This window comes from Triticum dicoccoides, chromosome 5A (genome assembly GCF_002162155.2).
Source record: "Triticum dicoccoides isolate Atlit2015 ecotype Zavitan chromosome 5A, WEW_v2.0, whole genome shotgun sequence".
NCBI classification, from domain to species: Eukaryota; Viridiplantae; Streptophyta; class Magnoliopsida; order Poales; family Poaceae; genus Triticum; species Triticum dicoccoides.
The window spans coordinates 100,006,011-100,023,705 of NC_041388.1; the positions used below are offsets into that span (position 1 = coordinate 100,006,011).

At 39.6% G+C, this 17,695-nt stretch overlaps 1 long non-coding RNA gene across 5 annotated transcripts; it reads left to right on the forward strand.

Annotated features, from left to right (window-relative positions):
* The first annotated feature begins 1,237 nt into the window (after positions 1 to 1,237).
* On the forward strand, positions 1,238 to 5,086 carry LOC119299770. 5 transcript variants are annotated; one of them, XR_005146257.1, is made up of 3 exons: positions 1,238 to 2,101; positions 2,194 to 3,981; positions 4,826 to 5,086. It is a non-coding gene; the product is annotated as an uncharacterized LOC119299770 (long non-coding RNA). The 5 variants fall into 5 exon arrangements; XR_005146260.1 differs by having other exon boundaries at positions 2,194 to 2,777; positions 2,969 to 5,086; XR_005146261.1 differs by having other exon boundaries at positions 2,194 to 2,765; positions 2,969 to 5,086.
* Positions 5,087 to 17,695: the final 12,609 nt, after the last annotated feature.

A 17,695-nucleotide genomic window follows, 5' to 3' on the forward strand; every position in this document is an offset into this window, starting at 1 on the left:
TGTCGTTGACGTTGTTCTCTCTCCTCACATGGTCGTCTACCAAGGCCCATCTCTCCCAATTCCTCCACCGGGTCAACGCAGTCCTTCTCTTCACATCTCCTTGATGCCTCTATGACTACGCCTAGGCCGTTGACATGGGTAGATCCCGCCGTGAGAGTGTGACGAAACCTATGTAGCATCATGTGCGGTATGTGATGAGGAGTGCAACGGCTCTACATGCTCACCTGCCGCAGGTACGAATCTGGCCCCTAATCCCCATTCCCGCTTCACGTTTGATGAAGCAAGGAGATGTTTTCTGCCTCTCTCTCTCTCTCTCTCTCTCTCTCTCTCTCTCTCTCTCTCTCTCTCTCTTTGCTCCATTTAGTTATGCAGCTGGCCTTTGTTATAACATCCTGAAAATATTTTGGTTCATGTGAATACCAAGTCAGTACCATCACACTCATACGAGTGCTTTGCAATTTTCATGTTTGCAGATATATCATTCCAGCGACCAATGCACACTAAAAGAAAATTTCTTCTACAAATACAGGTCTCATTCCTTAAATGCCTGATTGTCTGATATTGATTTAACTTATTTTCATGTGACATAGAACGATCGGTAACTTTTAATGCACCTATAAATGTTCTACTCCTGCAAATGTATTTCTTACTCGCGCATGCTAATGCAATACCTCTCTAAATGTTTACCAAACTACAGAAATGCTTTCTGCCAAAAAATTAATGTATCATCGTTAACTATTTATATGATCTCTACCGTTCTACACATGAATGTTCTTCTAAAAGGAAAAAATTAACATGAAAGTCCATATGAGCTTACACAATATTGGAAGTAATAGTGTGAGGGAAGTCAAGCAAGTATCTGTCAAGAAAAAAGGGTTTCAAAACTTTTGTACTCCTTAATTCAATCGAAAGACAAGTGTGTGTATTGAGAATTATATTATTACCTATTTCAGAGAAGGATGTGCTTACTGATGAATAAAATGCTTAACATGAATTGGATGTCGAAGATTTTGGTTTATCAGTTGTTGAAAAGAATCTATCTATTATCTACTACCCCTATAAAAGCATGAGAGGCGGAGATCCAGAAAATTATATCCATTCATTAATAATATCTAATGGCCCCCGTGTTTAACACAACAAGCCACACAATTAACCACTAATCCCCCACCCGTTCGATAAAAAAAACATTCCGATGTGCAAGCACGCACTCCTGCCCCGCCCGCCCCACGATCTTTCCCTCGCTCGCGCAGCACGCACACACGCCCAACCCGCCCATGATCTTTCCCTCGCTAGCTCGCTCCTCCTCCCAACGACCAGAGCACGGCCGGGCCTCCGCCGCCCGCCCATCCTCGCCCTCCTCCGCTCCCGCTCCACTCATCCTCCCTCACCGCTCCGCTTGGCCTCCGCTGCCGCCCACCGGTCCTTCCGCCCACTCCTCCCAATGGGCGCCAGAGCACGGGCGGGCTTCCGCCGCCGCCTGCCGATCCTCCGCCGCCTCCCGCGCGCCAGCGTTCGCATACGGAAAGAATCCACCCAGGTGCCCCATGTGCTTCCCCGATCTGATTGAGTCAACCCCGGCCGCCTCCAGCGCTGCCCACGCTCTGGCGAGCCGCCGCTGACTCCTACGCCCGTGAGCCGCGCCAGCGCCCTACTCCTCCCTTCTCTCTCTCCTCATTAATCTTTATCCCTCTCCCCGTTCCTGAGCTGTAGGACGCAATGTACATGGACCAAGCTCCGCCGGATCTTCACTGCTGGTGTTCCTCCAGACCAGATCGACGACGAAAACGGTTGGATCACCCCCGCAGCCGTTCGTTCCGCCTCGACTAGACGCACCACGCACCACCTCCCATCCAGCCCCGCCACCCCTCTCTGCCAAGCCCCTCTGCTGGTGGTGGACGGTGACATCCCACCTTGAGGTGGGATGACCAAATCCAGAATCGCCTTACCTAACGGGGATGGACTTGAGATTTGCATCCAATCAGCCAATCAGGCCTCCCTTATCTCCACTAAGTGCATCTGAACACATGACTTCTTGCACAGTATGTGTTCGACGATTTTTCTCTGAAGGCACAAGTTGCTGCTATGTTGATTCAACCTTTGGGTAGCATTCTGATTAAAGTGATTTGGTTTCTTTTTTCAACCTTTGGGTTGTATTCTGATGGAAGTGATTTGGTTTTTCCAATCTATGTGTAGAATGTTCTGTTTGTGGAGCAAGTAGGCGAACCATTGGAGCGACGTGATACTCCATATTGGCATAATCCCACTAAATAGCATGGTTAATGATTCCAATTCTAGCATCTAATAATTTTTCCAATTACTTACAACTAAATCTTATTGATATATGGTTATTTGCTGTAATGTACAGACCATTTTTCATATATCATGACCCTTTTGCAGTGTTTATTTGGAACACGGGATTCCTAATTTTTGGACCTGTACACAACCAGATTTTGGGGATTTATAATGTGAGTGAGTTATTATGTTACTTGAATCGGTGTACGTAACCTGGTTTTGTTGGGGCTTGGTTTTCAGTGATTCCAACAGGTCAGTGACTTTCCACGCTCTCAAACAACAACATTCTTAATTCAAACGGTGATGTGATTTTATCCATATGAATATTGTGTTATCGTTTGTTTTAATTCGAGTGATATTACACATGTAGCTTGCTGGGTATATTTTACATATTTACTTTTGGAAATTTCTTAGAGATTATGGATGACAGCAGACAACATTGCAGATACGTTGCAGCTGGGCACCCTGATCAGGTTTCCTTTTTGGTAATTTTTGGAGATCATAGATGATATTAATATCATAGTTGTACTGCAATTTGCAAGGTTCCTTGTGTTTGTGTGTACAAACAGATCGAATCCAATTCAAGTGACTTTGATTAATTTCCTTTTCAAAGTTATTGTTGGGCCAGCTATTGACCTCTATAAAACATTTATTTTCACTTCTCTTTTGCTCCCAGGAAATCTGGTCCAAGCCCCACTACAGTTTTATATAAGGATGTTGGAGGCAGCATCGGAAGAGACAAGTCTGCGGCAAATTTCTCCCTGATACAGTAATAGTGTTATCTATAGTCTTAGAAAAAAATTCAACATTTTCTGTTCTCTGCAAGGTATGTTTTCTTAGCGTTTTCTAAGCATTTTCTGGTCATCAATTGACTTATCATCCTATCTTTTGTAAACCACGAAATTTTTAAAGTTCAAAAAGCGTGTACATCAACTATTTCACTTCACAGTGATAAATGGATGGAGTGCTTGTGACACAGAAAGCCTCTTTTGTGGATCTAGCTAAGCCTCTTTTGTGGATCTAACAACAAAAATATGTTTCCAGTATTTCTTTCAATATGGAAACATTTTTGGATCGTCACCTAGAAAATAAATTGGCACAAGCTTACTGACATAGAGTTGCAGGTCAGCGCGCACTAAAAATATTTAAATTCAGATAAATCTTTCTGAGATAGTTTGCAGTTCCTATTTTTCTGGTCATGCTTTTTTGAAAATAACTTTTAGTCATGCTTGCCTTTATACTGCTTGTTGAAAATTCAATTTTACTTTTAGAACATGATGATAAATCTGATTCGTACTGGAATTCACTTTTCTTGAACAGAAAACAGAAGGATCAGGTTGTATGTGATAGAATATATGCCTAGAAAATGAAAAGGATAATAGATTTCTAGGTACTAGAACTGTCATACCTTTCCAGGAAGTTACTTCTTGATGTCATTCCAGAAAATAAAAGGATCAATAGAATGTTCTCGATGATCATTTTAGGTGTCCTTTTAGGCAGCAACACCAAGTAGCAGGGCTTCATCTTAGTACTGATCAATAGGAGCATGTTCGAACTACTTCATAGGTAAAAATCATTTCTTCACGACTTCTCTTATGCTCCCAGGGAATCTTGTCCAAACTCCACATCGCTGTCACCGAACAAAGTTGGAGGTACAATTGAAAGAGACCAGCCAGATTCTTGTTCCGGGTATTAAAAAGAAAACCTGGCTAGAGATTTCATGCCATGTCATTCCATTTATGTTTGCTTGTGTGCTTATCATATCTGATTACATGATTGACATTTATTTCATAATTAGTATATACTTCGACACGTGATATGTTTTGCTTTATTTATGAACAACAGGATACGTTTACTTTTTGTGATCATATAAGTGAACAAACATAGCCAATGGTTAAAGTTTATATCTACTATGTATGTATATTTTTCATTCACACATGTCTCACTGCCTTTTAAGCACTTAAGAGAGCAGAACTGGAGATTGTTCTCATTAAATGTGAACAAAATTGATGTTCTTTTTTTTTGCAAAATAGTAAATACTGTGTTCTCTTGATTGTCTTTTTGTCTTTTCAGCTTACCTGAATCTAAGAAGTCCGACCATCAATTAATGAGAGATTTTTGCTTCTATCATTCATGGAACCATTGAAATGAAATACATACCTTGGCTCAACCAATACTTCACAATCTTTTTGCCCAAAGCAAACAGTATCATTATTTATATATTCTAAATTAAAATATTTTCGCTTGTGTGCTCAATTAAAATTTTACCGCTTAAAGGAAAAGAAACCATTTTTATCACTCCTACAGTTCACAGGGAGAGAGAACAAGAAAGAAAACCTTTCACCAAAATCTTGTCTTCCTACTTACTTTTACTTACCAAGAAGAATCAACAATAATTGAATCTTTTAAGAAAATGGATAAAAGATCATTTTCAGTTAGTAATGTACAACTCCCAACTTGTCGCTTTTACTTCTTTTTCTGTGCATGTGCACCCTGTTGAATGGTGTTGTACTTGTACATAATGGAATTGCAGGCAAAACAATGTTATGGTTGGTCTACAAGATTATCTGGATGAATTCATCTCCAGGGTAAAAGAAGCCAGGCAATGTGCATGACATTTGATTGGAAATAATATTGCCTTGAAAATGTATGAGTGCTTTCTTGGCATCTGACATTGCAGAATCAAACATTGATGCATACCTTTGTAAATTCTCTTGGGGAGATAAAGTATAATTTGCAAGTTGCAACATTGATTCCAAAATACATGGTGTTCACACATATCTATTTTATGTAGTTTGTGATAAACCAAAATGTTCATAGTTTTTGAAAGCACCATCAATGGTCTCTATTTATATGGATATAAGTTATGAAAAAATGACGTTCAACAACTTTGAACCTATCTCTTGCTAGATGTAAGGGCCTGAAAACATGGTTTCGGGTCTATATGATGAATGTTACCTTCGCTGTTTCTTTTGTGTGTCATCTTATATTACCATCAACAACTATAAGTATAAGGTAGTATGAGACATGCACACAAGGTGTATTTGATTGGGAGTGGATGTATCTTTTAAAAGAGCATTAGCAGAGACGTGCATTGCACGTGCAAGCTTACTAGTAACATCAAGTTATACAATCATTCATGATGAACACAGAGTCCGGCTACGGACGAAATCAAATGAATAAAAGATAACAACCCAAGCTAAGTCCCGATCGACCCTACTGGGCACCACTACTGATCATCCAGAAAGGAAACATAGTAACGGCCACGGTCTTCGTCGAACTCCCACTTGAGCTCAGTGGCATCACTTGCATCAGACTCATCGGTACCTGCAACTGTGTTTGTAGTATTCTGTGAGCCACGGGACTCAGCAATCATATCACCCACGGTATCAAGACTAACAAAGCTTAAGGTAAGGTATGGACATGTCGTGGAGTTCAATCAAGCACTAAGCATTGTATGGTGGCTAACTTATGAATACAAGAACAAGATGAGAAGCTATGTGCAAGGTCGTAATCTAGTAATGATCAAGAAGTGATCCCGAACTACTTGCGTTCAATCATAACCCCATCGTTTTCTCTTCCCCAACCTCATAGAAAAGAGACCATCATGGTTACGCACGCGGTTGGTGTGTTTTAATGAGATTAGCTTCAAGTTCACTACAACTGGATATTAAAAACTCCCATCTGCCACATAACCGTGCGCACGGCTTTCGAAAGATAAAACCCTACAGGGGTGTCCCAACTTATCCCATGACAAGCTCACAATCCGCGGAGACAATCCTCCATCGCGGGACCCTCCGATTAGACTCGGAATCCCGGTGCACAAGACATTTCGATAATGGTAAAACAAAACCAGCAAGACCTCCCGACGTGCCGACACCCTGATAGTAGCCGCGTGTATCTTGTCTCAGGCCACGGCAGATGAGCTACGCGTACAGGTGCCAAAATAACCCAGATTGCCCTGCGGCGGCCCTGAGAGTGCTCTAGTTTGGACCAACACTCATGAGGAGCATTGTGATACGTCTCCAACATATCTATAATTTTTGCTTGTTCCATGCTATTATATTATCAACCTTGAATGTTTCATATGCATTTATATGCTATTTTATATGATTTTTGGGACTAACCTATTAACCTAGTGCCCAGTGCCAGTTTCTGTTTTTTCCTTGTTTTTGAGTTTTACAAAAAAGGAAAATCAAACAGAGTCCAATTTACCTGAAACTTCACGGAGCTTATTTTTGGACCAGAAGAAGGCCAGGGAGTAAAAGAATTGGGCCAGAACAGTCCCAGGCTGCCCATGAGGGTGGGGGCACACCCACCCCCTGGGCGCGCCTCCCTACCTCATGGACAGCCCGGAGACCCCCCTGACTTGTTCTCGACGCCAAAACCTCTTATATCTACTGAAACCTCCAGAACATAACCTAGATCGGGAATTCCGCCGCCGCAAGCCTCTGTAGCCACCGAAAACCAACCTAGACCCGTTCCGGCACCCTGCCGAAGGGAGGAATCCCTCTCCGGTGGCCATCTTCATCATCCCGGCGCTCTCCATGATGAGGGAGTAGTCCACCCTTGGGGCTGAGGGTATGTACCAGTAGCTATGTGTTTGATCTCTCTCTCTCTCTCTCTCTCATGTTCTTGATTCGGAACGATCTTGATGTATCGTGAGCTTTGCTATTATAGTTGGATCTTATGATGTTTCTCCCCCTCTACTCTCTTGTAATGGATTGAGTTTTCCCTTTGAAGTTATCTTATCGGATTGAGTCTTTAAGGATTTGAGAACACTTGATGTATATGTCTTGCATGTGCTTATCTGTGGTGACAATGGGATATCACGTGATCCACTTGATGTATATTTTGGTGATCAACTTGCGAGTTCCGTGACCTCGTGAACTTATGCATAGGGGTTGGCACACGTTTTCGTCTTGACTCCCCGGTAGAAACTTTGGGGCACTCTTTGAAGTTCTTTGTGTTGGTTGAATAGATGAATCTGAGATTGTATGATGCATATCATATAATCATACCCACGGATACTTGAGGTGACATTGGAGTATCTAGGTGACATTAGGGTTTTGGTTGATTTGTGTCTTAAGGTGTTATTCTAGTACGAACTCTTGAATAGATTGATTAGAAAGAATAACTTTGAGGTGGTTTTGTACCCTACAATAATCTCTTCGTTTGTTCTCCGCTATTAGTGACTTTGGAGTGACTCTTTGTTGCATGTTGAGGGATAGTTATATGATCCAATTATGTTATTATTGTTTAAAGAACTTGCACTAGTGAAAGTATGAACCCTAGGCCTTGTTTCAACGCATTGCAATACCGTTTACGCTCGCTTTTACCACATTCTACTTTGCTATTTTTATAATTTCAGATTACAAAAACCTTTATCTACCATCCATATTGCACTTGTATCACCATCTCTTCGCCGAACTAGTGCACCTATACAATTTACCATTGTATTGGGTGTGTTGGGGACACAAGAGACTCTTTGCTATTTGGTTGCAGGGTTGTTTGAGAGAGACCATCTTCATCCTACGCCTCCCACGGATTGATAAACCTTTGGTCATCCACTTGTGGGAAATTTTCTACTGTCCTACAAACCTCTGCACTTGGAGGCCCAACAACGTCTACAAGAAGAAGGTTGTGTAGTAGACATCAAGCTCTTTTCTGGCGCCGTTGCCGGGGAGGTTAGCGCTTGAAGCTATATCTTTAGATCTTGCAATCGAATCTTTTCGTTTCTTGTTTTATCACTAGTTTAGTTTATAAAAGAAAACTACAAAAAAATGGAATTGAGGGTACCTCATATGCTTCATCTTTTTAATATCTTTCATGAAAATAAGGATTCCGATAATTGTGCCAAAATGCTAGAAGAAGAATGCATTAAAATGTTTGGCACTAAATCTTTGTATGATGAGCATGATTGCAATGTTGTTAGTATGAACTCTTTGAATATCCATGATGCTAATGATATGCAAAGCCACAAGCTTGGGGATGCTATGTTTGATGAAGATGATATTTTCCCCCAAGTTTTGATGAGCAAATTTATTTTGATGATAGCATGCCTCCTATTTATGATGATTATATTGATAAAAGTGGGTTTGGAAGAGTTTCAACTTTAGGAAGTAATGATCCCACTATTTTGGAGGGTGTTGAATCTTATTGTGATAATTACGAAAGTGGGTTTGGAGAGGTCATGACTTTAGTTAATGTTAATCCCATTATTTTGGAAGAGTGTCAACTTTGCATACATGTGGATCGTGTTAAGAATATGTTTTGTGATAGCTATATTGTTGAATTTTCTTATGATCCTACATGTAATTATTATGAGGGAGGAACATATGCTTGTAGGAATTGCAATAATATCAAGTTTCCTATCTATGTGTTGAAAATCTTGAAGATTTGCTTGTTTTACCTCCCTATGCAAGTTGATTATTGTTCCCACAAGTTGTTTGCTCACAAAATCCCTATGCATAGGAAGTGGGTTAGACTTAAATGTGCTAGTCATATTCTTCATGATGCTCTCTTTATGTTTCAATTCTTATCTTTTATGTGAGCATCATTGAAATCATCATGCCTAGCTAGGGGCGTTAAACTTTAGCGCTTGTTGAGAGGCAACCCAATATTATTTTTGTTCTTTGCTTTTTTTCTCCTGTTTAGTAATAAATAATTCATAAAGCCTATGTTTAGATGTGGTTTTATGTTTAAATTAGTGTTTGTGCCAAGTAGAACCTTTGGGAAGACTTGGGTGAAGTCTTTGTGATCTTGCTGAAAAAACAGAAACTTTAGCGCTCACGAGATTAGCTACCATTTTTTACTGGAGAGTGCTATTAAGTAGATTCTTTTTGAATATGATTAATAGACAAATTCCTCACGTCCAAAAATTTATTTCAGAAGTTCCAGAAGTATACGTTTGATACAGATTACTACAGACTGTTCTGTTTTTTGACAGATTCTGTTTTCTATGTGTTGTTTGCTTATTTTGATGAATCTATGAGTAGTATCGGAGGGTATGAACCATAAAGAAGTTGGAATACAGTAGATATTACACCAATATGAATTTATAATGATTTAACAATAGTACCTAAGTGGTGATTTATTTTCTTGAGCTTACGAGTTTTCTGTTAAGTTTTCTGTTGTGAAGTTTTCAAGTTTTGGGTAAAGATTCGATGGACTATGGAATAAGGAGTGGCAAGAGCCTAAGCTTGGGTATGCCCAAGGCAGCCCAAGGTAATATTCAAGGACAACCAAGATCCTAAGCTTGGGGATGCCCCGGATGGCATCCCCTCTTTCGTCTTCATTCATCGGTAACATTACTTAGAGCTATATTTTTATTCACCACATGATATGTGTTTTGCTTGGAGCGTCATTTTATTTTATTTTGTTTTGATTTCTGATTGAATAAAATACCAAGATCTGAAATTCTTAAATGTTAGAGAGTCTTCACATAGTTGCATAATTATTCGACTACTCATTGGTCTTCACTTATATCTTTCGGAGTAGTTTGTCGTTTGCTCTAGTGCTTCAATTATATTTTCTTAGAGCATGGCGGTGGTTTTATTTTGAAGAAATAGATGAACTCTCATACTTCACTTATATTATTTTGAGAGTCTTTAGAATAGCATGGTAATTTGCTTTGGTTATGAAATTAGTCCTAATATGATGGGCATCCAAGTTGGGTATAATAAAAACTTTCATATAAAGTGCATTGAATACTATGAGAAGTTTGATACTTGATGATTGTTTTGAGATATGAAGATGGTGATATTAGAGTCATGCTAGTTGACTAATGGTGAATTTGAGAAATACCTGTGTTGAGGTTTGCAAGTCTCGTAGCATGCACGTATGGTAACCGTTGTGTGACAAATTTGAAACATGAGGTGTTTTTGATTGTCTTCCTTATGAGTGGCGGTCGGGGACGAGCGATGGTCTTTTCCTACCAATCTACCCCCCTAGGAGCATGCGCGTAGTGCTTGGTTTTTCATGACTTGTAGATTTTTGCAATAAGTATGTGAGTTATTTATGACTAATGTTGAGTCCATGGATTATACACACTCTCACCCTTCCATCATTGCTAGACTCTTCGGTACCGTGCATTACCCTTTCTCACCTTAAGAGTTGGTGCAAACTTCACCGGTGCATCCAAACCCCGTGATATGATACGTTCTGTCACACATAAACCTCCTTATATCTTCCTCAAAACAGCCACCATACCTACCTATTATTGCATTTCCATAGCCATTCCGAGATATATTCCATGCAACTTTCCACTGTACCGTTCATTATGACACACTTCATCATTGTCATATTTGCCTTGCATGATCATGTAGTTGACATCGTATTTGTGGCAAAGCCACCATGCATAATTTATCATACATGTCACTTGATTCATTGCCCTTCCTGGTACACCGCCGGAGGCATTCATATAGAGTCATATTTTGTTCTAGTATCAAGTTGTAATCATTGAGTTGTAAATAAATAGAAGTGTGATGATCATCATTAATGGAGCATTGTCCCAAAAAAAGAGAAAAGCCAAATAAAAAAGAAAGGTCCAAAAAAAGGGGGAAATAAAAAAAGAAATAAAAAGGGACAATGCTACTATCCTCTTTTTCCACACTTGTGCTTCAAAGTAGCACCATGATCTTTATGATAGATAGTCTCTTATTTTGTCACTTTCATATACTAGTGGGAATTTTTCATTATAGAACTTGGCTTGTATATTCCAACAATGGGCTTCTTCAAATGCCCTAGGTCTTCGTGAGCAAGCAAGTTGGATGCACACCCACTTAGTTTCTTTTGTTGAGCTTTCATACATTTATAGCTCTAGTGCATCTGTTGCATGGCAATCCCTACTCGGCACATTGACATCAATTGATGGGCATCTCCATAGCCCGTTGAATAGCCGCGTCAATGTGGGACTTCCTCCTTTTTTGTCTTCTCCACATAACCTCCATCACCATATTCTATTCCACCCATAGTGCTATATCCATGGCTCACGCTCATGTATTGCGTGAAAGTTGAAAAAAGTTTGAGATTACTAAAGTATGAAACAATTGCTTGGCTTGTCATCGGGGTTGTGCATGATGAGAGCATTTTTGTGTGACGAAAATGAAGCATAGCCAAACTATATGATTTTGTAGGGATAAACTTTCTATGGCCATGTTATTTTGAGAAGACATAATTGCTTAGTTAGTATGCTTGAAGTATTATTATTATTATGTCAATATTAAACTTTTGTCTTGAATCTTATGTATCTGAATATTCTTGCCACAATAAAGAGGATTACATAGGTAAATAAGTTAGGTAGCATTCAACATCAAAAATTCTGGTTTTATCATTTACGTACTCGAGGACGAGCAGGAATTAAGCTTGGGGGTGCTTGATATGTCTCCAACGTATCTATAATTTTTTATTGTTCCATGCTATTATATTATCAACCTTGGATGTTTTATATGCATTTATATGCTATTTTATATGGTTTTTGCGCCTAACCTATTAACCTAGAGCCTAATGCCAGTTTTTGTTTTTCCTTGTTTTTGAGTTTTACAGAAAAGGAAAATCAAACGGAGTCCAATTGACCTGAAACTTCACGGAACTTATTTTTAGACCAGAAGAAGGCCAGGGAGTAAAAGAGTTGGGCTAGAAGAGTCTCAGGCTGCCCACGAGGGTGGGGGCGCCCCCCTGGGCGCGCCTTCCTTCTTGACGCCAAAATCTCATATATATATATATATATATATATATATATATATATATATATATATATATATATATATATATATATATATATATATATATATACTGAAACCTCTAGAGCATAACCTAGATCGGGAGTTCCGCTGCCGCAAGCCTCTGTAGCCACCGAAAACCAATCTAGACCCGTTCCAGCACCCTGGCGGAGGGGGGAATCCCTCTCCGGTGGCCATCTTCATCATCCCGGCGCTCTCCAGGACGAGGAGGGAGTAGTCCACCCTCGGGGCTGAGGGTATGTACCAGTAGCTATGTGTTTGATCTCTCTCTCTCTCTCATGTTCTTGATTCGGAACGATATTGATGTATCGCAAGCTTTGCTATTATAGTTGGATCTTATGATGTTTCTCCCCCTCTACTCTCTTGTAATGGATTGATTTTTCCCTTTGAAGTTATCTTATCGGATTGAATCTTTAAGGATTTGAGAACACTTGATGTATGTCTTGCATGTGCTTATCTGTGATGACAATGGGATATCACGTGATCCACTTGATGTATGTTTTGGTGATCAACTTGCGAGTTCCGTGACCTCGTGAACTTATGCATAGGGGTTGGCACACGTTTTCGTCTTGACTCCCCGGTAGAAACTTTGGGGCACTCTTTGAAGTTCTTTGTGTTGGTTGAATAGATGAATCTGAGATTGTGTGATGCATATCATATAATCATACCCACGGATACTTGAGGTGACATTGGAGTATCTAGGTGACATTAGGGTTTTGGTTGATTTGTGTCTTAAGGTGTTATTCTAGTACGAACTCTTGAATAGATCGATCAGAAAGAATAACTTTGAGGTGGTTTCGTACCCTACAATAATCTCTTCGTTTGTTCTCCGCTATTACTGACTTTGGAGTGACTCTTTGTTGCATGTTGAGGGATAGTTATATGATCCAATTATGGTATTATTATTGAGAGAACTTGCACTAGTGAAAGTATGAACCCTAGGCCTTGTTTCAACGCATTGCAATACCGTTTACGCTCACTTTTACCACTTGCTACCTTGCTGTTTTTATAATTTCATATTACAAAAACCTTTATCTACCATCCATATTGCACTTGTATCACCATCTCTTTGTCGAACTAGTGCACCTATACAATTTACCATTGTATTGGGTGTGTTGGGGACACAAGAGACTTTTTGCTATTTGGTTGCAGGGTTGTTTGAGAGAGACCATCTTCATCCTACGCCTCCCACGGATTGATAAACCTTAGGTCATCCACTTGAGGGAAAATTGCTACTGTCCTACACACTACAAGAAATATGTCAACTTGTGACCTTCTGTTAGTGACCCTGGAATAATTGGTCATAGATCTATGACCATTTCAGACCAATTGGTCAAAAGTTGTTCGGGGGCTCCAAAACCTAAACTATAACGACCATTTTGGTGAGAAAGGTCGTAATTTCCTTACACGAAATGGTCATAAAGCAGATAGCACTGGTCTGCTGCCTTATTTCTAGCTGATCATGACCAATATAGATGGTCATAACCTTGTAAATTGTGGTGGGTTGCTATGACTAGGCGCCACCTCATCAGTTTTGCCTATGTGTCATATCCATGTGGCAGTTTTTGCCCTAGGTTGTGAAGCAACCTATATTTATGTCATTCCCAAAATTCCCAAAAAATCTCATAAATTCTTTGGGTCATATCTTCACCAAATATGTAAAAATCCTTCCTTGCCTAGTTCAAAACTAATTCAACAATATTCATTTTCCTATTTTGTTCACGACAGCACTTTATGAAGGAAGTGCTATTTATATATTCTTGATTGCCCTCGGAATTTTTGGGCACTCTTTCCTATCCAAATCATTACTGCATGACAAAATTCAGCTCCACTTGCCTAGCAAATCTTCCTTGGCAAATTTCCAAAGTTTTTGTCCACCTTGAAGCATTGTGAAGGAAGTACCTTTTTTATATATCGAAATGACATGAAATTTATACAGTTCCTTCATATGCCCAAATTATCACCCTCCTCCAAATTGCAGCTCGGTCAAATCATCTAAGTGAGCCCAGGTTCAATTTATATTTTATGGCCAAATTGGCACGTTGCAAAGCAAGTGTTATCTAGACCCCTCCTATTACCCTCAAACTTTTCGGGCACTCTTCCATACCCAAATCATTGCCACATGATAATATTCAGATCAATTTTCCTAGTAAATCTTTCTCAGGAAATTTTCAAAGTTTCTACCTCGAGAGAAGCTTTGTGAAGTAAGTACTAGCTAGGCTTACCCAAATGATCTAAAAATTTACCAGCGCATGACCATACCTATGTAACTTACCTACACCAATTTTTAGCTCATTTCATTCATCCAATCTCTCTCACTAGTTTTCCCAAGTTTCTGTCCATAGAAGAGAATTGTGAAGGAAGTACCACTTTGGCATTTCCAAATAGTATCCATTTTCTACAGTGGTTTCCTATGCCCAAATAACCATCCTCCACCTAATGCCAGCTCAATCCGTTCATTATTTTGAGCCGAGCTTCAACATTCGTAGTTATGTCCAGTGTGGTAGTTTGCAAAGCAAGTACCACCTAGGCTCCTCCTTTTGAGCTGAAAATTTGTGAAGACGGTCTTCTTAGTAACTGATTATCCTCAGCCAAAACTCACGCCCATTAGCCATGTACATTTCCCGTACCGCTAATCAAACACTTGGCTGTTAATTCATGTTTGAGCATCGATCGGTCTCCTCGTGAGAATCTTATGTTGCAATTTTCTTCCTAGCACCAACCTGGGGAGTGCCCAACCCACTAGACATGCCTAGGCTGCCCAGAACGCATGGCAACGCCACGGTCACGCGGTGACCACGCGGCGGGCATGCGAGTTTACGCGCTCTAGAGTTGGGGCCCTCGGCCACTGCCCAAACCTCTACGTATCGCCACCAAACCATGTATTTATGATTAAATAGGTCCTTATGTAACTATAAATGATTTTTGGAAAAAATAAATAGCAAACTATGAGGCAGTTGCAGTTCAAATTTGACCCGCTTCCTATTGAATCGGTGGAAATTTGTCTTTTTCACGAGAGGTGGATCAAAAAAATTTACACCCAACCATTTTGCCAATTGTGCATTAAATATGGCCTAGTATTTTATAAAAATGATTTGGTCCAATTTTGCAACAATTATTTGGTAGTTCCTTCACAAAAAACCCTCCTTTTGGGCAATCGAAAAATGGAAAATGGTTTTTTCGTCCAACGAAAATGAAAACTTCCTTAGGCAACATTGTTTGCCATTCCAATATGCACCCTTGTGCACAATATGAGATCATTTGAACAAACTATGCCATGAATGTGGCCATAAGATTGATCATTTGGCTTGAAAGCCATTGACCTTCACACATGATAGCTCATTTCTGAGAACACATTTTTAAAATAATTATCGTATTACAAGTTTATTATTTTTCCCGGAAACTTAATCACATATAATGAGACAATGCAAAGGTTTTCCAATTTTTTGATTTTTTTGAATTTTTTATGCCCGTTTCAAAATGTGGTCAAAACGGCGGGCTTGACCGTTCCTAGGTAGCGGTTGAATCTTGGAATTTTTTTGGTGTTTCTCTGATTAAATAGATACTTATGTACCTATAAATGATTTTTGGAAAAAAATAAAGAGCAAACTACGAGGTAGCTACAGTTCAAATTTGACCCACTTCCAACTGAATCAGCGGGATTTTGTCTTTTTCACCAGAGGTGGATAAAAACTTTTTACAACCAACCATTTTGTTAATTGTGCATTAAATATGGCCTAGTATTTTAGAAAAATGATTTGGTCCAATTTTGCAACAAATATTTGGGAGGTCCTTCACAAAAAAAACTCATTTCGGGCACTCGGAAAATGGAAAATGAATTTTCCGTGCAAAGAAAATGAAAACTCCCTTAGGCAACATTGTTTGGAATTCCAAGATGCACCCTTGTGCACAATATGAGATCATTTGAACAAACTATGCCATGAATGTGGCCATAAGATTGATCATTTGGCTTAAAAGCCATGAATCTTCACACTTGATAGCTCATTTCTGAGAACACTTTTTTAAAATAATTACTGTATTACAAGTTTATTATTTTCCTGTAAACTTGGTCACATATAATGACACAATGCAAAGGTTTTCCAATTTTTTTGATTTTTTTTGAATTTTTTATGCCCGTTTCAAAATGCGGTCAAAACGGCGGGCTTGACCGTTCCTAGCTAGTGGTTGAATCTTGGAATTTTTTGGTCTTTCTCTGATTAAATAGATACTTATGTACCTAGAAATATTTTTTGGAAAAAATAAAGAGCAAGCTATGAGGCAGCTGCAATTCAAATTTGACCCGCTTCCAGCTGAATCAGCGGGAATTTGTCTTTTTCACCAGAAGTGGATCAAATATTTTGACACCCAACCATTTGGTCAATTGTGCATTAAATATGGCCTAGTTTTTTATAAAAATGATTTGGTACAATTTTGCAACAAATATTTGGTAGGTCCTTCACAAAATAAACTCATTTCGGGCACTCGAAAAATGGAAAACGAATTTTTCGTGCAAAGAAAATGAAAACTCCCTTAGGCAACATTGTTTGCCATTCCAATATGCACCCTTGTGCACAATATGAGATCATTTGAACAAACTATGCCATGAATGTGGCCATAAGATTGATCATCTGACTTGAAAGGCATTGATCTCCACACATGATAGCTCGTTTCTGAGAACACATTTTTTAAAATAATTGCCATATTACAAGTTTATTATTTTTGCTGGTAACTTGGCCACATATAACGACACAATGTGAAGGTTTTGCAATTTTTTGAATTTTTTTGAATTTTTTATGCCCGTTTCAAAATGCGGTCAAAACGGCGGGAATGACCGTTCCTAGCTAGTGGTTGAATCTTGGATTTTTTTTGTGTTTCTATGATTAAATAGATACTTATGTACCTAAAAAATAAAGAGCAAACTATGAGGCAGCTGCAGTTCAAAATTGACCCGCTTCTAACTGAATCACGGAGATTTGTCTTTTTCACTAGAGATGGATCAAAACTTTTTACACCCAACCATTTGGTCAATCGTGCATTAAATATATCCTAGTATTTTAGAAAATTGATTTGGTACCATTTTGCAACAAATATATGGTAGGTCATTCACAAAAAACCTCATTTCGGGCACTCAAAAAATGGAAAATGAATTTTCCGTGTAAATAAAATGTAAAATTCCTTAGGCAACATTGTTTGCCATTCCAAGATTCACTCTGATGCAAAATATGATATATTTTGAACAAATTATGCCATTTCAAAATGCACCCTCGTGCAAAAAATACAAGAGAAACAAATAGAAAAACACAATTACATAAGATTTGTTCTTATTGGTTGAAATGTTTGTGCCGTGGATCGATGACATGGCATCCATCCATCCATCCCATTTAGCTAATGAAAAAAATAGAAAGAAAGAAAAAGAACCCCCACCCCCGGGGCAGCCCAACCACCCAAACCCTATCCCCTCCCCGGATCCATCGTCGCCGCCCCCTTCTCCTCCCTCATCCCCTCCAACCACCCAAACCCTATCCCCTCCCCAGATCCAATCTCGCCGCCGGCCTCACTCTCCCCCCTCATCCTCTCCCGCTCGCGCACGCTCCCCCCGCGGTGGCTCCTCCCCATTCCCCCCGCAGCTCCGACCATGGCCGCCGCCCTCGCGTCGCCGC